The sequence below is a fragment of the Myotis nattereri genome, assembly GCF_964212035.1.
Source record: "Myotis nattereri genome assembly, chromosome: 8".
NCBI lineage: Eukaryota > Metazoa > Chordata > Mammalia > Chiroptera > Vespertilionidae > Myotis > Myotis nattereri.
The window spans coordinates 41,083,806-41,105,823 of NC_138083.1; positions in this window are offsets into that span (position 1 = coordinate 41,083,806).

Here is a 22,018-nt window from a genome sequence, read left to right on the forward strand (position 1 = left end):
TGGGGAGAAAACTTTCTGAATGATTATAGCATTAAAACGTTTACGTTGGGAGAGCCTCTAAGGCAACAGTTCTCAACCTGTGAGTCGCGACCCTTTGGGGGTCGAACGACCCTTTCACAGGGATCGCCTAAGACCATCGGAAAACACATATATAATTACATATTGTTTTTGTGATTAATCACTATGCTTTAATTATGTTCAATTTGTAACAATGAAAATACATCCTGCATATCAGATATTAACATTATGATTCATAACAGTAGCAAAATTAGTTATGAAGTAGCAACGAAAATAATTTTATGGTTGGGGGTCACCACAACATGAGGAGCTGTAGTAAAGGGTCGCGGCAGTAGGGGGGTTGAGAACCACTGCTCTAAGGAAAAGAATGATTTCACAGTTAGGGGTGGGGGTGTCTATAATGCAGGCAGTCCAAACTTCAGAAGGTAATTATTGGGAAACCAGCAAGGGAAGAGGCAACAAGGAACTTTTAGAGCCCAATCCACAGCAGAGGGGGTCCCCAGGTGGGTATGAAAAGCTCATAAGGACACAGCTGTCCCTCTTGGCAAAGGGCAGCATTAGTGTCTGCTATCTTCAATATCTATGATGCTAATTCAGGGCTACTCAAGGAAAACCGCCACATTCAGACCCATCTGTTCTTGACGTCCCAACAACTATATTCTTTGCAGATTTAAACACAATTTCCAATACAGTGTGGCAAATCCATAAAACAGACTCTTAGCTATACTCTACAGTTATTTGATAATACTTAAAATGGCAATGTCCAAACGACAGCTGTAATGACATGGGAAATTATTTGTTATATTCTGACATGAATCACACTGGCATTTGGGGTAGAACATGAACTCTTGAGCCTCCCATTATATTTCAAAATCATTCATAAAATTGATCAGTTGGTGACCGAAAAAAGTTTGTACAGCCTCGCAGAAACATTTTCTTTTTTTATTCTTTATTGTTGAAAGTATTACATATGTCCCTCTTTTTCCCCCATTAACCCCCTCTAGCCCACCCCCACTCCCCACCCCAGGCCTTCACCACCCTATTGTCTATAGATTATACATATATGCAAATTCTTTGGTTGATCACCTCCCACCCACCCACCCTCCGCCACCTTCCCTCAGAGATTCCGTGCTCTTATCATTTTCAAAACTCATTCTACCTATCATCTTTTCAAGCCTGCGCAAGTGGCACTGGGCAGATTTGCAGGGTCCAGGACACCCGTGTTCCCCTCTGCATGTTCTCATCCCCTTTTTCTCACCAAAGGAAAAATAAATAACCATCTCCTTCAGACCCACCAGTCAGTAATGAGTCAATGTCAAACCACATCATAATTCCAACTGGCACAGAGATGACTTTTCCCAGACTACAAAGTACTTCCTTCTACATTATCTCATTGAAGCCCTTCAGTTACTTTCCCAAGGGGGAGAAAAATAAATGTTTAATGAGTCATATGCAAAGCATTGCGCTGGATAAACACACATTTATATTAATTTACTATTCACAAGAACCCACAGGGAAATGTAAAATCCCTCCTAATACAGATGAGGAAACTGAGACTCAGGTGAGCTGTCTGGCATGTCCCATGGCTAGTGATGGTCAAGTCGGGATGCACAGCTAGGTCTTCAGGCTCCAGAGCCCATGTCTGTCACCCTGGACCGTGTGTGGTCAGCAGATCACATCAAATCTCTCTGCTTTGCCACTCTGCAGTCTCGCTCAGACCCACTGGGGCATCCCTTGAGCAAGGAGAATATCCCATTGGATAGTAAGGGAGAGACTCTCAGGTGAGCAAGGCACAGGTTAGGGTTGGCAGTCACCTTTGGCCCAAATGCCATAGGTTTTTGAGTACGCGTGTCCTCAGAGCCACTTCATGTCCCTATTGAGTACCTTTATTATACAGTAACATTTCAAACTTCTAAGAAAATTGTATATCAATTAAATACTATTTGTACATTTTATTGATTGAGGACTTATGTAATATTAACTTTTGTGAAAAAATTAAATCATCTTCTACTTTTAAAAATAAGTTTGAAAACATGGTCCAAAAAAATGGACCCTTCGAAGACATCACTCAAAATATATTTCATACGATCAAACTTTTGATAAGTGTATTTGTTTGCTAGGGCTGCTGTATAACAAATCAACATGGACTAGATGCCTTAAATAACGAATTCATTTCCTCCCAAGTCCAAGATCAAGGTGTCAGCAGGGTTGGGTTCTCCTGAGGCCACTCTGTCTAGTTTGCAGATGGCTGCCTTCTCCCTGTGTCTTCACAGGGTCTTCCTTTTGTGTGTGTCTGTGTCCTAACTTCCTCTTCCTATGAGTTCAACAGTCATATTTGATTAGGGCCCGCCCTAATGACATCATTTTAAATTCATTATCTTCTCAAAGACCCTATCTCCAAAAGTAGTCACATTGTAAAGAACCAGGGGATACGACTTCAACATATGAATTTTGAGGAGACATAAGTCAGCCCATAACATCAGGTATCCCCAGCCACTACCTAAAGAAGGGATGTTCTCTGTGGCCAGTGAAGAGAAACACAATGTCATAACAGATAGTTAACTGAACTGGACATGGAACAAACTCATAAAAATGAAGAGCTGACAAGGCCAGGCTGGAATCCAAAGCTGCTTGGCCCCTGCTAAGATGCCAATGAGGGAGAGCCCCAGGCGGAGCAACATACCTTCAACTGTGGAAAGTTTTCCAACTGCATTTTCCAAAGATGGCCACCACAATATTTCCCTTCCTGTATACTCTCTTTATAATGGGATCTGGATGCTCCTTCCACTGAGAGGTAGGGGCTGTGCTCCCTCCCCTTGAATCTCAGGGGTGAAGTGATGTAATGTGACCTCAGGTTAGGTTATAGGAGGCCTCATTCTTTTAGGACACATGTCTTTGGAGTGTTGAGCCCTTGTGTAGCAGTCTGACCACCCCGAGGCCACTGGTCCACATGGAGAACCCATGTGGAGGGGCCCTGAGACTCCATGAAGAAAGAGCTGTCCCAGCAGCCACTGCTTTGGCTCCAAGTAACATCTAATTGCAACAACATGTAAGATCCAGAGCCAAAACCACTCAGCCAGGCACCTCCCAAATTCTTGACCCACAGATTCTATGAGCATAATAAAATTGTTATTGTTATTTTAAACCACAAAGTTTTGGGGGTAAATTATTACACAGAAATAAATCATGAGAACAAAAATATTCTGATTAAGTCTTTCTGATGCTAATTTGACTTTGCTTCTTCCAAGAATTAGTCCAAATGAGTAAAATGATCATTTCCTTTTGGAATGACTACAGATTTTCTATTCAGCATCTTCTATATCTACCAACGACAAGGTCAAATGACCTATCTGTAAGATCTGTTATGAACTGAGTTTTGTTCCCCAAAATGTATAGGTTAAAACCCCAGTGTAACTATTTGGAGATGGGGCCTTTAAGGAGGTAATTACAGTTAAATGAAGCTGTAATCACAGGGCCCTAATTCAATAGGACTGGTGTCCTTATAAGAAGAGGAAGAGACACCAGGAGTCAAAGTACACAGAGAAAAGGCCACGTGAGGACATGGAGAGAAGGTGGCCATCTGCAAGCCAGAGAGGCCTCATCAGAAGCCAACTATCCTGCACTTTGATCTTAGACTTCCTGGCTGTGAAAAAAAAATAAATTTCTGTTGTTTAATCCACCTAGTCTCTGGTACTTTGTTATAGCAGCCTGAGCAAACTAATACAAGCTCTTTCCAAACTTTCTAACTCTAGTTATTTTTCCAATGATTCTGTTTAAAATGCAAATAAACCTTAATCAATCATGGATAACTTTTTAGATATCAACCTGTCTAAACTTCTGCAGGGGGGGAACTGATTGAGAACAGAATTCATCTGGGTGAAGGAAGAGAGAAGATGGATATAAGAGAGAGCCAGAAGGTGAAGCTGAGGAGACCTGCACAGGTAAGGACGGAGGCCGGGGGAAGCAGGTGGAACATCAAAGGCAGTGCAAGGGAACCTGTTTTTAATGGACAGTTCACTGATTCTTTAAATAAATTTATAGAGTTGTGATTCTTTAAATCACAACCCAATTTAAGAGCATTTTTATCATCCCCCGAAAGATCCCTATGCAATACCCACAACTGAACCACTAAAACGCTAAACTCACGCCATAGTAGAGGGCACTGCAGCGTGGAAGACATTGGTTAGGAGCAACCAGGAGCCTCTGTAGATGACTGTCCAGAGTTTAAATGGGTACCACCACTTTCAAGAGCAATTTGGCCACATAAAGTTGAAAATGCTCATATCTATGGACCCGGAAACTCCTCTCCTAGATATATGCCCTAGAGACTCTCTCACATCTGCACAGGGAATCACATACAGAGATGATCACTACAGCATCCACTGTAAAGTAGACATTTGGAAACAACCCAAATGTCTATTGACATGAATGGATAAACAAGTTGCCGTGTATTCATATAACATGATCCACTTATACAGCCATTAAAGTGAATAAACTGTAACTACAGGAATCAATATGAGTAAATCTCATATGAGAATGTTGAGTAAAAAAAGGAAGTTGCCAGGTAATATACATAGTAAAACACTATATGTGTCAAAATTTAAAACCATAAACAACACAGATTTTTGTATGTAAGTTTGATTCCTTTAAAGAATTATTGTGACACAAATGCTGAGGTTTTGATGAAGCATAAAGATAATATGCTATACTTGTAATATTTCATGATAATAAGTGACAAAGAAAAGCACAGGAGTTATATTTCATTGTGTTCACTAGTTCTTAATCCATTCTTTAAAAATGTTTGTAGGTATTATATGCATAGCCCTTGGACACAGGCAATAGGGTAATGAAGAGGTGGAAGGTGGGTAGGGGCTGGGAGGAGGGGGGTAGGAGGGAAGGAATGGGAGATATCTGTAATACTATCAACAATAAAAAACACATTTAAAAATAAAATAAATAAAATAAAAACTAGGCATTTCTCGGGGTGGGGGTGGGGGGATGTTTGTAGGTAGATCTGTACTGACCAGGTGCTATGCACAGTGTTGTGTGCATTCACCTGCCTTTTCTCATTTCATCTGCAGGTTAGCCCTCCAGGCTTGTGTCTCCAGGGCTTGCTCTCCCCCCCTACACACGCACTCATCTATCTTTGCTGCCTTTCCTTTCCTCCTAGTCAATAGTTGAATGCCTGCCTAAGGCGATGATGCCTTTGTGTTTGAGCAACACAAAACTAGGACTGTTGGGCTCATAAAAAGATAATTAAGTCTTTAACCATTATTGAATGTGGCGGAGGGGAAAAACACAGAGCCTTTACCTCCCTTCTCAGAGGCCACTTGGAAAGAATGAGCAATTCTGGAAAACATTAGGGCAGACAAGGATGGATTTAGCATCTTTACCACTATGGGCTTTTATCAAGATAGAATATTTTCCAACCTTGGATTTTCCCATCAACACATTCCAAAGGAAATTGTCTCTAATGAGGCCTTTTTTACATGTTGTACAAAAAATGTAGGACTCTTGTATTGAAATTCAAAACCTGTGTTATCTGTCCCTTTAATCCTCTGCTCCATGCAACCCAAGCTGGGGCCACACCAAAACAGTGGTTTCACCGTATACTCCCATGTGTTCCCTCTCTCTTCCTGCTCATCTTCGAACCGCCTGCTCCCACACTTCAGGATATGCAATTCTTCCCCAAAATCAGGAGCAGCTCCAATGGAACCTTCCTCCTCAAATTCTTCCCCTCTAGAAGTAATAGTAAGCCCCCATTGCATTGTGCTTGCACATCTCTCTTGAATCAAACAGATTTTGCTATATATTATTGGTATTCAATTTACATTTTTTATCTCTCTGTAGTATAAAAACAGGAAAAGCAATGTCTTATTTATTTTCATACCATTCAAATCGCCTAAAACTAAACATATAAGAGATGCTTAACTAATGTTTGCTAAATGACTAAATATTTCTATCTTAACACATCTGCACTTCAGGCTGTTTCTTTTTACTTTAGCGGTTGGGATAGTTAGGGGATCCAGGTAAACCTTTTGCTTTCTGGTCACCTAAACAGATCTGCTTATAGAAATCAGAGGACCAGATAATGGACTCATTAACATAGTCTCCTGACCAGTAGTTCTCAGCCTTGTGTGCACATTATAATCACTCGTTATATGTGAAGAAATATCAGTATCCAGACCCCTTCTTGAAGGAGCAGATCTGGGATAAGGCCTGGATACCTGGACACCAAAAGTTCGCAAGAAATGTTAATGTGCAGCCAGGGCTGTGGACCAGTGCTCTGCACAGCCATTTGCACACCTGGGGCTGAGGTTTGGGTACACCAGCTCCGAAAGGAAGCTTGAACAATGTAGTAAGCAAAGGGAATGTCAACCCTATTTGCATCAAAGACCACAAACTGCTTAAGCACCACCTTCCCAGCAGTTTTTATTCAAACCATGGATGAGCTCATTTGAAGCACATCTTATCTGTTTGTTAAAGCACTCACAGGATTCTCTTAAATGCATAGGCAACTTCCACTTTCCCACTTCCCCTTGTCCTGTCAGCAGTTACGGCATGAATTTGAAAGTCATAAAACTCCTTTTCTTAAATAAATAAATTTTTAAAGTTCTATAAACTAGGTATCTACTATAAGAATATGAGTGCTGGACCATGTAGCCGTAAGCAAATAAGGATACAAAATCATGTCCAGGGAAAAGAGTAGAATACAAAATAGTACTAAATGCAACTGTATACAAAGGAATGCAAATATCAGGCACTTTATGTTAATGGAATTTTTTCATCAATCAGATACAACACACAATAAACATTCAGAATCATTTTAATAGTGGTAGATAACTCATATTTTTACTAGAAGGGTTGATTTGCCATCTAATTGGGGCATATTATCATCACCGATTTTACAACATTCTTTAAGCAAAAGCTCTGCTGTGTTTCTGTCTGAAATGACTTTCTTTCTCTATTGCTCTATTTTGGTGGTCTCCTGACAGTGGGTTCTTTAGAAGGTTCTCGTTCTGTGATTGGTTTTTTTTATCTTCCCCTTGAAAGCAGCCCTTCTTTCTTTGGTTGACATCACATAATTGGACAAGTCTGGAATTACATTCTTGCTGATCTGTCAGCCTGGAAGTTAATTCCTTGCAAACTGAGCAGTTTTGTCAACCACCGTGGTGAGATGACACACACTTTGCCTTAAAAATAAGTTATTTAGGCTTGAAAACAATTTTGTCTCCCTTTTGTCTTTGGAGGAAATGAAGTATCAACCTGCCCTCTCCCCTTCACATAATGCATGTGTTTAGAAAAGTAGGCATCAATCTAGTTGCATTTTAAAATCCTCTGCACAACCTAGCAAGGAACCCTAAAATTTTTTCATTGATAAGGGAATGGATCTTTTCTAAGTAAATTATAGTGATAAGTAAAGTATTTGATCATATATATATATATATATATTAGAGAAATATGCTAATTAAACAGGTCGACGGGACAGGAGGAGGTTGCGCGTGCAACGTCGGGGGCGGGCGGCAGGGGCCTCCCCGTGCCTGCGCTGGAGCATGGTCTTGTCTCCCCAAGTCTCAGCAGTTCGCCATCCATTTTGTTCCTCTCCAGAAGAAGGTGTGTCCTGTTCAGTGGTAACTGGCTTAAATTAAGCACCCGATAATACGGGGTCAGGTAAAGGCTAGACTCTCAGATTAACACTAACATGCTCTAATACCTTAGCCCCTTGTAACAGGGATAAAAGAATATACACTAAGTTATAAGTGTTCATAATAAAAAAGTATATGTTTTTAAAATATTCTGTTTTAACATTTTCACAAGAATCTGTAGTGAGGATTTTAATTGCTTTAAAATTATTTTGGGTGCAGAATGAATATTTCTTGAATGCAGCACAGTGAGGTAGGACAGGAGGGCACTAGGCTTTATATGGGTTACATGCATAAATATTACATTCTCTGATACACCTGTAATCTCATGAGAGGGGATGGTTAACAGCCAGCCAATTTGTCATCAACGCAATCTCCTTCCCATCAAAAACTTAGTTAATATACCAATTTACATTTAAAAGTTAACAATAAATAGAGAATTAAGTATAATTTTCAAAATTATAATGATTGCTAAAAGAAGAAAAATGATAATGTAACTATCAAATACTGGGAAGAAGAAATTAGTAAAACTTAGGTAAGTTCTAAATTTTCACAAAAGAAAGTCAATAATATTGTCTAATATTATAAATCAAGAAATAACTTTGTAAGCAGATAATGTAGACTATGGATGTGGAGAGAACTAAATGGAACTATTGGTGGGAACTGGTGATGAGAAGTGAAGCAAGAGTGCTGCTTTCTATCCTGAGTTCTTCTTTACTATTTGATATATTATCAGGTGCATACTTTCCTTTGATAAATACTTTGAAGCAGTCAATAACTTCTTATTGACAAAAAAAAAAGAGTCTATATAAGCCTACAACTAAATCAAGTGTAAGGATAGCCCCACACTTGATAAATAAGTAAAATTAATTTAAATTTTAAAAATCTGAGACATGGGCTCTATCCTCAGAAAGACAACAGTATTTGAATACAGGTAAACACACACACACACATATGTATAATGTATACATGTACACAGCTGAATGTGTGTGTGACCATACAGAAGAATAAAAATGGAATGTTGCTTAGGGGAAGAGGAGACCCAGAGAGTGGAAGTCCAGGGGACTTCACTGAACAGCTTGGCCCTGCAGACTCTTAACAGGAAGAGGAGTGGAGGATGGTTATTCTGGGCAGGGAGTTGTGGTGCAAAGGAAGGAATGGGCCTTACATGTTTGTGGGACACGGAGAAGACCAATCTGACTAGAACTAGAAAATAGGATTGGTGGAGTGGCCTGGAAGTGGGGAGGGGTGGAGGACAGGATTACAGCAGCCTGTGAGGTCCAGACAGAGGCCTTGAGGTTTTGTGGCGTAGGATTTGATGGTGAGCTGTTGAAGTACCTGGGTAGGGAAGTGCCATTTTCTCACAGTGCGGAGGGGATGTGCCCACTGAGAGAGGAGCGTCCAGGGTGTCATGGAGCAGTAGATGTGAGGTGATGATGCTCCCATATAAGAGAGGAGGAGGAGAAGTGAAAATACTCCCCTTTACTCCATGACCCTGGTGGTCAATAGACCCCAGATGACAGCTCAGACTTCCCTACTTTTTTCTAACTAAATTTCAGGGGTTCTGATACCAGCAAGGTCCTATTCCCACCCTTCCTACAGACAGATGCCTCCGTGTCATCCTGGACAGAACTACATTTGTTTAAAAAAAAATAATAAAGTGGGGAAATGAAAAATAGCCGAGGAGGGTTTGGTTAGATGGGCTGGGCTTTACATGTTGGTTAGATGCATAAGAGTGTTAGCAGGGTCTATAGGCACAGGTTCAAACCCCAGCCCATCTGGCATTTATCACCACAAGTCACTTCATCTCTCTAAGTCACAGCGCCCTCATTTACAAAATGGTGGGAATAACAACTTCCTCACAGGAAGGATGGAAGGTTTGCTTGAGAAAACGTGAACGAAGATCCTAGCATGTGGAGGTTCCCTTCTCTGGTGCCCATTGCTGCCCAGCATCCATTCAGACTGTCTGCTCCCAGTCCTTATGCTTCACTGGATGTGCTCCAACCCCAACTCCAGGGCAGCCTCGTGGCCCAGGCCTAAGCCAATCAGTGCATGACCCGGATGAGCACATGATCCAATTCAGGCCAAGGAAAATTAGGACGAAAGTTGTTTTTGTCAACTGTTGGAGCAAAATAAGCTATTTAACCAGCAGACAGTAGTCTGAAAGGATCCTGGCCTGGAGGTGCAAGCAGCTATTGTACAAGCACGTAGAGCTCAAGAGCGAAGTGATGGGGAAGAGAGTCGAATGGAGAGAAGATCTGCACCTATTCCTGAGGCCCTGGATCCAGCTGTCCCTGTGGCCAGGCTGCCCTGGACCTTTCTAGAAGGGAACCTAAAGTTCCTTTTATAAAGCCTGTTGGGTTGGTTTTCTCAGGCACTTGCAACTCATTGAGCCCTAACTGATACATCTCTGTCCCGTCTCCTGCCCCTTGATGACTGCAGGTTACCAAATTGAAGTTCTTCTGTGGGAAAAGAAAAGGAGTTTTTCCTTTGCTTCCCTCTTCCCAGGAATAGAGCAACACGTAAACAGCTTGCCAGTGGCTCCGATTTTCCTTCCCAAATGAGCACCCCTAGGTCACTGGAAGCAGGTCCTTCTAGAGTCAAAAAGAACCACCTGCTTTTCTCTTCATCATCTTGGAAGGAGTAGGCACATTTCTCATTCTTTTCTCATCACATCTTTTCTTTGCAGCCCTCCCCCTCCAGTTTCCCAGTCAATGAATGTCCCATATGGACACACTGATTTTAACACCGTCCTTGGTCTGCAGTCTTTTCGTACCACAGTCTACGGCCTCAGTTGCTACTGCCATACGTTTCCTCTCCTCCTCCATATTTCAGGGCAGGAAAACGCTTGTTAAACATTTGCTCCCAACACCTACCAGTAGACTTCTTTTATGAAAGAGGGAGCTCTGTGTGGTGGTGAGATGGTTTCAGTCAACCTTGAGTTTATAAATAGCTAACACTCCAATTGGTTGCAAGTCTGGCAGAACGGGGAACATATGCATGCCCCCCATTTGAGTGGGCCCAGCTTATGTTATGTTGAGCAATTTTTTTCTAGAAATGAATAAAAATTAAATTACGACAAAATGCCTTAATTCCCTATTATTCATCTCAGATGCTAGCTTGTAATCGTGCATTCCATAACTTTCATCAATAGCCCCATCATTTGAAGGCAAATACCTCATCTCTTTCCATAGAAGGAAGCTTCAAAATATATTTGTGAGCCCTCTAATTGTTTACAACACATGAAAATTGTAGTTTGGGTTTGCTTTCCCAAAAAACACTGAAATAAAAACAAAATGACAAAACATAAAGCAAAATGAATCCTCGAGAACTGAGGATATTTTTATAAATTTATTGTCTCTTTTATTTCCTTAAAAATATCATACATCCTTGGAAAGTCCAGCCAACCTTGCTGGAATCTCTGGTCATTTGAAACAGATAGAAACTGAACAAAGATTCACCAATCTATCTCATCTTACCTGTCAGTTTTAACCTCTCAGGTAAAAAACTCACACCTTCTAGCAGTAGCCAAACTGACTCACGTTGGTTATTTTTCTCTACTTTCAGCCCCTTAGCATCATGGGGAAGTGGTAACATCAGAGAAGCACAGCACCGGCAAGGGCTAGTGCAGGAGTTATGACTACAGGCCCAGGAAACCTGCCACGTCTCCAAACCGAAACATTGGTGCCCAGACAAGGGGTCTGGCTCCACTGAGGTGAATCAGCCCAAAGAAGAACACACCTGCAGACCAGTGAGAAGGCACCAGCAGAGGCAAAACTCACCACTGAGGAGAGAAATTTCTCTTAAAACAAAAACAGTTGCTCTCCCTGAGACCCACAGAGTATTTGTATAACTACCTGACAGCTAGCTGTCCCTATAGTCATGGAATGCTCAACGCCTTGAGTCGCCCAGCTGGCCAGTGACCACGCTGAGACAGGGTCTAGCCTCCTGACCTCGTGGGAGGGCGCCCCCCATGACCCTGCTGTTCCGATAACACATTTGCGATGAACCCAGAGATCCTGTCTTGGGTGGTGTGCCCTGGACAGTCAAATGCCTCTCTTTCACAGGAGCCCTCGGGTTTGGTTAGAATGAAAAAGGGAGGAAAATTGATCTCCTGGACAGAGCACTGGCTCAGGAGTCCTCAGTGGTGGTCCTGCAAGGCTGGCTGAGCATCACCTCCTCCTCGTGGATTTGCTTGGCTTCAACATCGGGATTCCACCATCTCTTCTCTATCTGACAGGATGGCCCAAGGTGAAGGACACAACCTTTCAGAGCATTCCCCAAAACATTCTTTTATTATTGTTGTTATTATTATTATTATTATTATTATTATTATTATTAAGATATACTAGACATATAACATTATAGTAGTGTTAGGTGTACAACATAATGATTTGATGTATGTACACATTGCAAAATGATTACTATAATAAATTTAATTAACATTCATCACCACCATAATTACAGTATTTTTTTCATATGATGAGAACTTTGAAGATCTATTCTCTTAACCACCTTTAAACATGCCAAACAGTGTTAACTACAGTCACCATGCTTAACTATAGCCAGTACATCCCCAGGACTTACCTTATAACTGGAAGTTTGCACCCAAAGCCATTCTTTGATTACTATTAAATTTATGGTTTTGCAGCTGGAAACTCAAACCAAAGGACCATCTTTACACGTAAGAGCATAAAAACAGAGTTCAAATATTAAAGTTCGTAGTAGAACTACTCCAAGAAAGTATAACCGTAGGTCCTCCAACTCTCAAGACAAAGCCATATTTTTGGTTCATAAGTTTCAATGCTAAAACCCATCAATGTCCAAGCAGGTGAGATATTTTCCAGTTATTCTTAACTGGACTTCTGTTTATCTCTGTTCTCATTACTACTCGTTTGCTTCGTTAAGGCTCCCATCTCAGAAGTTTGAGCATAAATGCAAAAATCTGTGACACTGAAATACAGTCAGGTGCTATAATCACTCAACTATGGCCAAATGAAAAAGATTCTCAATTAGCTTTCAAAATAGTCATGTTTTTTAAAAATATGTACTGAGATGCAATTTGTAAATGTGCCAGGTTGTAAAACTTAGTGACATTCAGCCCATAAATAAAATTTTAAGAAATTAAGATAGCAAATTTAAACTATTTCAACCCCATTTTAGAAATAAGCAGACTATGAATAAATGCATAGAATATACATAATGTATTAAAACTGATTCTGTTCTGGAGTTCCCCATTTCTGTCGGATTTTTATTTCCATCTGTTCCTGCCCCCCAGTTGGTGTGTCCCCCCTCACCCCGCCCCCGTCCTCTTCACCCTCACCGCCGAGGGGTGTGCCGCAGGGCTGCTTGGTGTGGATTCTGGCGTCCAACTGCACAAGTTCAGACTCCAGCTCTGCCTCGTACTACTGACTTGGTCAAGTTGCATAACCTTTCCAGGTCTCCCTGTCCTGACCTATCCAGTGGCGATAATGACAGGGTCTATCTCCTAGGATCATTATAAACAAAACTGTGGCTCACAGCCCCTGATACAGAGAAAAGATCCAAGCCATTCTCATTAGTGTGGTGGTGCTGGTTCCTGCCTAGACTCCTCCCTGGCATGTGTCTCTTCAGCCTCTGTCTGTTCCCATCCCTATGGGGCATTTTTGCCAGACTCTCTTTCTTACCAAAGCCGTGTGGCTTAGCCCACTGAGCAGGTGGCCGCAGGGACAAGAGGGGGTCCATCTGGATCATCTTTGGGCCATCTCATCTCTCAGGAGACACAGGCAATGAATCACAGAGGACCTCAAGCGGTCAGAGAACACTGGGGTGATAGCTGCCAGTGCAGAACTGAGCAGCAAGGGCAGCTGAGCCACCGCCTACGCCCCCAGCGCCCCCTGCCGTGTGCTTCTCCTGCCCTATCGCGCAGGGGTCCTTGCACGGGCTGGCTTCCCAGCAGTCAGTCCAGCCTGTCACACCACTTTACTAACTTGCTATTAGAAGAAAAGAGCTCCTCAATAGTCATTTTAGAACTGGATTGGAATATAAGGAACTCTAATCCCAGTGCATATCCCAGCCCCTTCTGGAGTAAGGTTTCTTCTACCTGTTATCCTATGCTTCGAAAATAAGCCATTTCCCCCAAAAGACAGTGTCACAATTCAAACAGCCAAAACACACGTGCAGGAGCAACTTTCTCTTTTTAAACAGGATGGGACTCGGGGGCATAAGGCTGAGAGTCTCCGGGAGTCATGGTGGCCGGGCTCAGGGGAAGCCCATTTTGATCGTCCTTTGTGGGAAACTGATATAGGGTTGAGCCTCGGGACTGACCTGCTGGCAAAGTCACAGACAAGTCCCAGCTTAGAGTGTTCAGTCCTCTAAGCATAATTAGGCTTGACCTTATAACGCTCCCCAGATCTTACCTGGGAAGCTAATGGGCTGAGGGAATGCAGGAAGTGTAAACATGATCAAAACAAGTGAAACTCACAAGAACTGTGTAACTATGGTAACCACTGCATTGTTTACCTCAGACTATAAAAGGTCGGTGCGGACTGAGCTCGGGTGGAAGTCCTTCCTCTTGAGTTGGACTTACCCGCCTGGTCCCCCAATATTTCCAACTTATCTCTTGTCTTTTCTATTTCATTTGTGTGCGGCTCCTCTTTCAGATATTGAACCCTGAACCACGCGGGACATGGGAGGAAACATTTACGACAGTCCTTCACAGACATGTATCTTCCATGTTGGCTGATGCCCAGGAAGTGGGTGTCTCAAAAATTCTCAGCACTTGTATAGCATAGTAATTACAGAATAATTAACTTTAGCCCTCTCTTCAGTTTTCTTGGGGTTTTTATTTTGTTTTGTTTTGTAAATAAGCTTACAGGGTCTTGCAGATACTCCAAAGTTATACTTACTGGTCAGTGTAGCATTTTTCTATTATTGTTCCTTTTTCAAACATTTTTATTCAACTTATAATTATTTTGCCTTGTAACTACGTACATTAAAATATTTTTAAAATAAGCTGCATGTATTTTTGGCACAGGAAGCTATTCATACTGCATTGCTGAGTGAAAAGTTTACAAAATATCACTTGATCTCACTGTCACTCTTTTGCACATCATAAAATCTGGAAGCTGGCCGTTAGAATGCCAATAGTAGTTATTTCTAGGAAGGTAAAATTACAGGGGCTTTTCTTTTCTCTTTTTTTTTCTAATAATTTTATGCATATTGTTCAATCACATATAATTGAATACATTTTTATTTTCAATTTTCAATTAACACAAAAAGCATATTCCTAAAGCATGTTTCACATCACTACTCCCTTGTTAATGTCTCCATAAAGTTTGGAAGTATGAGCTGTACCCACTCCACGAAAGCTCTCTGGAAACTTGCTGATGACAAGGAATCTGGGATAAAATCCTGCCACTGAGGACACCACCTTCCTTTCAAGTCCCTTAAAATGAAGCTGGTCCTGCATTTGTCTGATTTAGTCACTTCAGGCCTCCTGCTGGTAGGCTGTTACCTGCACTGCCTTTCCTGAAGAAGCAACAATTTTCTGACTGTAATTGGCAGTGATTGCTTACTCACCCTGCAGGGTCCGCCCTCCGACCCTGCCGCTGCACTGGGCCCCAGCAGAATTCATCACTCTCCTCTGCACTCCTTCCCGCCTCTGATGACATATTGAGCACAACTTGCTTGTCCGTCCCCCCTCTGTTTAAACTGAAACTCCTTGAGGACAAGGCCCGGCCCGGGCACTTGGGTTGAGTTGCTTTGTGCCCTCCCTCCCAGCACAGCGTGTGGCCGTGACACCAGCACAGTACCCGCTGGCTAACTGAACGCACTAGATTAATGAATCTGTCCAGCAGACCCTTCTCAGCTCCTCCAAGTGAAGCCAGTTTCAGCTGAGTGACATCTGGGAGGGGGAAAGGGTTAGATTATAAGGCTAACATCACAAATAGTCACTTTAACATCAGCTGTCAAAATCCTCCAATTGCCCATGACATTGAGTAACATGTTGGGAAGAAAACCCACTTTTATAATACAAGGGTATAAATTTATTATATATATATATATATATATATATATATATATATATATATATAAACATACAGTACATAATAGAATACATATGAAAGTATAGTTGTCCAACATATTTAAGAGAGAGAAAGCAGACCACGCATGGTTTGACTTATGAAAGTTAAATATGACTCCAATGTCTGGGTCCCCGTGCACTTGTAGCATTTTGAGCCTTCGATTATGACATGCATCACACTGTCTTATAACTGTCTACATGTGTGTCACCCCATGTGATTTGGTGAAAGGACCATGCTTTCCTTTTTTGTCCTTCAAGAGCTTAGCACAAAGACCCAGTAAATTTACCTAAAGCTTATTAAGCACTTAATGTGTGTCAGGCACTATACTAGGTGTTTACACATTATCTCATGTTATACTCAACAACACCAACAGAACTATTCTCCTAATTTTATAAGGTGACCCAGCTAATCTGAGAAAAGCCAGGATTCAAACACAGGTCTTATCTGCCTCCAAACCCCATTCCCATTACATGGCACTACTCTGTCTCTCCATTATAAAGAATGTGATTTGATGAACATTTAATGAACATATATTAATTTGTAATTACTTAACAGAGAGACTTGGAGTGGGGACATGGCTAGGAAAATTATTAACAAAGGCGATTGACTTGACTACAATAAGAAGACATTAAAGTCCAATCAGAATTAGGAATATCAGAAAATAGCTCTGGCTGGTGTGGCTTAGTTGGTTAGGTGTCATCCTGTGCACCGAGAGATTGACACTTTGATTCCTGGTCAGGGCACATGTCTGGGCTGTGGGCTCAATCCCCTGTAGGGGACGTGTCGGAAGTAGTCATTGATGTTTCACTCTCACATCAATGTTTTTCTCTTTCTCTCCCTCTCCCTTTCTCTCTCTCTAAAAATTAAGTAAAATATTTTTTAAAAAAAGAATATCAGAAAATATAATTCAGGAAGAATAGCCTATTTGAAGAATCTGATTGCCCACAATCCTTTCAAAACGCATCCACCAGTTACAACAGCTACTGTATGAAAAAAACATAAATCCAAGTGGATATAAGATACTAGAGTATATTGGGAATTGCTGACTGTTGTCGGTATACTTTATTGTCCCACCATGATAGGGAAATGGTAGGGAGCATCAATCACGATACATTATTAATGTATTTTATTTTCAGACAGGGAAGGACCCAGCTAGGAATTAGAAGTCAGAACCCCAGAGCCCTTTCTGTCTCTAACGCAGTTAACTCCATGACCTTGGGCACATCCCAGAAGTTTGGGTTACCCATCTGTGAACTTGGGATAAATTAAAAGGTGCAGGGGGGTTTGTCGACAGCCATATGCTTCTTTTCTCATGTGCCTCTCCAATGGCCCTGTCACAGGAGCCACGGTCCATGGCAGAGCACGGTGGAAGGCAGCCCAGCTGCCCGGGATGCAGCTCACCTGCATGAAATGGATGCAGACGTAACTGAGTTTCCCCACAATGGGACGTTGGCGAAGTGCTCGCTAATGTGACTCAGACGCAAAGCATGGTGCGTGTGTGAGCAAGCAAAAGTGAGGATTCATTAAAACAAGTGTTCATATACGACCTGTGCCTTTGCCTCACTTATTCAATACATATGAAATATATAATATAGCTCACACCCCTCCGTGCTCTGGTGCAGGGAAAATCCACAGCTTCTTGTATTTCATACTCTATGCTCGGGTGAATTGGCTAAACACAGAAAATGTTCAAAAATAGCTTCTGGATCCAGTTGAAAGGCACCAGAACTTTGTACTTGCCCAGGGCAGTGACTAGAATGCAGAAGCCTGCTAAGGGAAGAGCAGGTTGGGGAGTAGCCTAGAGGGGGAAGGCCCCCTGGGCTCCAGGGCCTCACACCAGCACTGAGAACCCAACACTGAGAACCCAGCTGTCCCTTTGCCTCTGTCCCTTTCCCACCTGCAGCCTCCGCTGTACCCACTGGACCCCTCAGCATGGCAGGAAGAGGGAAAGGAAAGAAATTGAAAACCACATCGATCCATGCTGCTTCTTGTTAGCAGTTGTGAGAAAATATTTAAGAGGGGGGAAAAGAAGTTGAAAGTTCTAAATATAAAAGTACTTACAGATGGTTGGAGAGCTGGGTACCTAGGCTGCCCTTGACACAGTCGGCCCGGACTCTGCATTGCAAAATGGTACCTGAACCGATCAGGACCGCGGCCTCCTGCGTCAGCGGGGTTCAGAGGTGTGTGTTGGTTTAATGCCACCTCTTCGAGGCAGCCTGTACATCAGTTCCCCAGCATGGCAGGTATTTGAAAACACCTGACAGTCAACAATGTTTGTGAATGGGAAGTGCAGCTGAATGAATAGATCTAAACTAGCAATTCTGCAGATGTGCTCCTGCCTGGGAACTGGACTCAACTCCACCTCTATGGATGCATCCATCATTCATTCATTCATTCATTCATTCAGCTCATCATCATTTACCGAGCACGCACACTGCACCAGTGTGTCTCCACCACACAGCAGCTTCCACACCCCTCTCGTCAGAGAGGTGCTTCCGAGGAGCCTAGAAACCCAGCGACTGTCAAAGGTGGGCAGGAAACTTGCTCCACCAAAGCTCCAAAAAGAGATAATAAAGTGGAAGCCAGCCGCTTGGATGCAGAGCATGTGGGATTCGTGGACTGAGCTGTCCCCCGGCACCACCAGTTCACGGGAGCCTTGAGCAAGTTAAGCTGCCTTTCCTCCTTCCCTTCTTTATCTGTAAAATCAGAGGGTTCATTTTACATACTTTACTTTTACTAGTTATTCACCCAACACTTAGTAAGAACAATGTTCTGTGTTCGTGGGAAGCAGACATAGTATAAAACGTATGCAGAAGCACCCAGGAAAGTATAGGAAGGCACTGTTGTTATTGTTAAATGTATGTTGACCGTTCATGTTTGTAGAACATTCTAATAAATTGGAACACAAAAAGAACAGACTCCGTGTGGCAGTGGAGAATGTGGTGTCAGAGCAGAGAATCAGTGAAAACCCCAGGGAGTTTTCCTGGGGATGATGACAGAGGGGAAACGGAGGTGTCTCAGCTGGGAACATAGATCGGGTGGGAAAGGAGAAAAGGGTGATATGTAGAGGCTGGTAAAGGAAACTAGAAATTTCAACAGAAGAGTCTGAAGCAGTTTCAACACTTTCCTGAAATTTCACAGAAGCTTTTGAGGGCTGGAAGAAAGTTTGAGTTTTCCAATAGTCCATCTCTCTCACTTACTAGATGAGGAAACGGTGACTCACCCTGGGACAGTCTGGTTTCCTACCTCCCGGGCATCTTCTCCCCAACCTGCAATAAAAGCTTCACACTTCTACAGAAATGGTTATCATATAATTATACATTGCTGAGCTATGATTATTGCCTCACCCAAGAAGACGGTTATTTTTAAGTTTAAAAAACAGAGAGAACAAATTCTCAAAACTATGGGTAAAGCCCTACAAATTGTACAGTAGATGACTAAAGAAAAGTTTTAAACCATGGAGGCCTCTAAAAAAACCACTTCGATGAAAAACAGGAGCTTTCTAGAAAGCTTTTTGGCAGTAGGGAAACACTGGTATTCTTTCTATTATAAATGCTGCCATTGAAATTAAAAAAAAATCAGACAACAAATCGGGAGGCTGGAAGACTGTAATTCAAGTTTTCTAATCTGCCACTGGTCGCTTACCACGCACCTGGGTTAAATCTCAGTCACTACAACCAAACTACAGAAAGGGGGAAGCTAGTCAAATGCTCAAGGGAACCTAGAAGGTAAACCCAGGGCCCTTGGGGAAGGTGAGGGGAGCAAGGAGCAGACTGACAGCATGCGGGCCTTGTTAATGGCCCCTCTGCCTGCCGGCCCAGCCACCAGGAAGAGAGCAGACCCCTCCCGAGCATCCCAGGAGTGACTGAAGGGTCTGTAGGGTCCTCCTCTGAGAAGTAGATCAAACACAGGCTGCCATGTTCAAATCCCATCTCTGCCACTTAAGCTGTGTGACGAAGCAAATTATCTCCATTTCTCAAATGGAATGAAGATAATATTGCCTGTATCATACAATTGATATTAGGAATTTTTTCAGTTAATGTGCATAAAGCACATAGAACAGGACTGGGCTTATGGAAAACAATCAACGGTAACTACAATTATTAGCTATTTGCCAGTTTTGAGCATTTCCGCTCCAACAATAACCAGTTACAGTTCTGAAGTTGGACTTTAATTGAATTCCGCAAAGAGGATACAACCACGGCTAAACTGTATGTAGCAGTGAAACTGAACAATGAATTGCAGGGTTCTCTACACAAAATTACAGACTTATGAGTTGTAACTGTGAGTCCTGATTCCAAAGAGGAGTCGCTCACCTCACACCATTGGCCCAGTGCACATGCTTGGGCCTCCTCGTGGGCTCCGTGGGCAGGCTGCTGAGGAGGATATCCTAGTCCCTGTGCTCCTGGACAAAATCTCCATCCCCAACCACTGGCACCTACTGCCCTTCATGTAAATGTTTATAACCTCGCGCCTGCTGCTTTCTACTGGTCCACACCCTCCCTCATGCTGCTGCTGCGGCCACCCCAACAGCCATGCCGGAAAAAAGTAATTGTTTCTAAGCATCAACCTGGCCCAGCCTAAGACAGAGAACCCTAGGAAGAGAAAGAAGGCTTTGCCCTGCGTGTGTCTGCTGCACATTAGCCTCCTTGGATTCCCAAATGCCTGGGGTCCCCCATGCACGTTAGAATTCAGCGGTTCTCAACCTGTGGGTCGCGACCCCTTTGGCAGTCAAATGGCCCTTTCACAGGGGTGGCCTAAGACCATCCTGCATATCAGATATTTCCATTATGATTCATAACAGTAGCAACATTACAGTTATGAAGTAGCACCGAAAATAAAATTATGGTTGGGGTCACAACATGAGGAACTGTATTTAAAGGGCCAGAAGGCTGAGAATCACTGCGTTAGATACAGGGTCCTGGGGTCCACAACACAGGCCCACTCCTTGCCCTCCAGGAGCTTACAGTCTAGTTGGGTGTATAGACATGTATGCAGGCAATTACAGTGGCGTCCTGAGTCTCACAGTGGTCTCAGGGAGATCAGGACTCAGGAAAGCTTCCGGGAGGAGGTGATCACTAAGCTGAGATTGAATTAGCCAGCCCATCATTTTCTGTCCATCTCTTTCTGGCTTTTTGCATACCCCAGACTCAGTGCATGATATCTGGGCAGAAAAGAGGTGGCAGGGAGAGTGCCACTAAAAGGCACTTCACTGGGGAAGGAGGGTTCAGGGGACACCCTTCGCTGTTTATCATTTCTCTCCGTCCCTTGCTAAAACAAAGCAGCGGAATCTCACAGCTGAGACCAGAGAGTGGGCTCGGTGCTTCTTTCTCACCCAAGACTGTCCTTTCCATGTGCACTATGGAGGCAGGGTCCCTTGGCAAAAGCCTATTTGACCTCGTTTGGAAAGCAGTCGGATAAGGCTCAGTTCCTCTTATGGTCACCATGTGGTTACCTGTGCCTCGTGCAGCCAACCAGCCCTCTGTGGGCGCTCACCAGACAGTCCCACCGCTCCCACTGGGGCTGCAGATGTGGCCGTTCTGTTTCAGACCGCACACGAGGAAGTGGGTTGGCACAAAAGGCCCTCCCATTTCACGGGACAGCACTGGGCCTCAGCTGCCTCTGCCCCTTGCCTCAGGCTTTCGGTTGGAGTCCTCACAACTCATTTTTTGCTTGTATGTTTGCTTGTTTTCACTTGTTTTTCCCTTTTTTAATTCTTTTAAAAGTATATTTATTTGGGTGACATTGGTTAATAAGATCATGTGTTTCAAGTGTGCAATTCTATAATACACCGTCTGCACATTAAATTGTGTGCTCATCACCCAAAGTCAAATCACCCTCTGTCACCATATGTTTCACCTCTTTACCCTTTACTACCCCTTCCATCCTCCTTCCCTCTGATAACCACCATACTGTTGCCTGTGTCTATGAGTTTTGTTTGTTTTTGTTTGTTCATGTGTTGTTTTCAGTTTTATATCTCACATATGAGTGAAATCATAGGGTTCTTGACTTTTTCTGTCTGACTTATTTCTCTTAGCATGGTATTCTCAAGATCCACCCATATTGTCGCAAATGGCAGTATTTCATCTATGGCTGAGTAGTCTTCCATTGTGTATAAGTACCACATCTCTTTAAGCACTTTACAGTGTATGCGGCACAGATGGCTCTTGCTCTCTTGCAGACTGAAAATTTATTGGGGTGGCATTGGTTAGTAAGGTTATATAGGTTTCTAGTGTACCTTCCTATAATACATTATCTGTATGTTGCATGATGTGCCCATTACCCCAAATC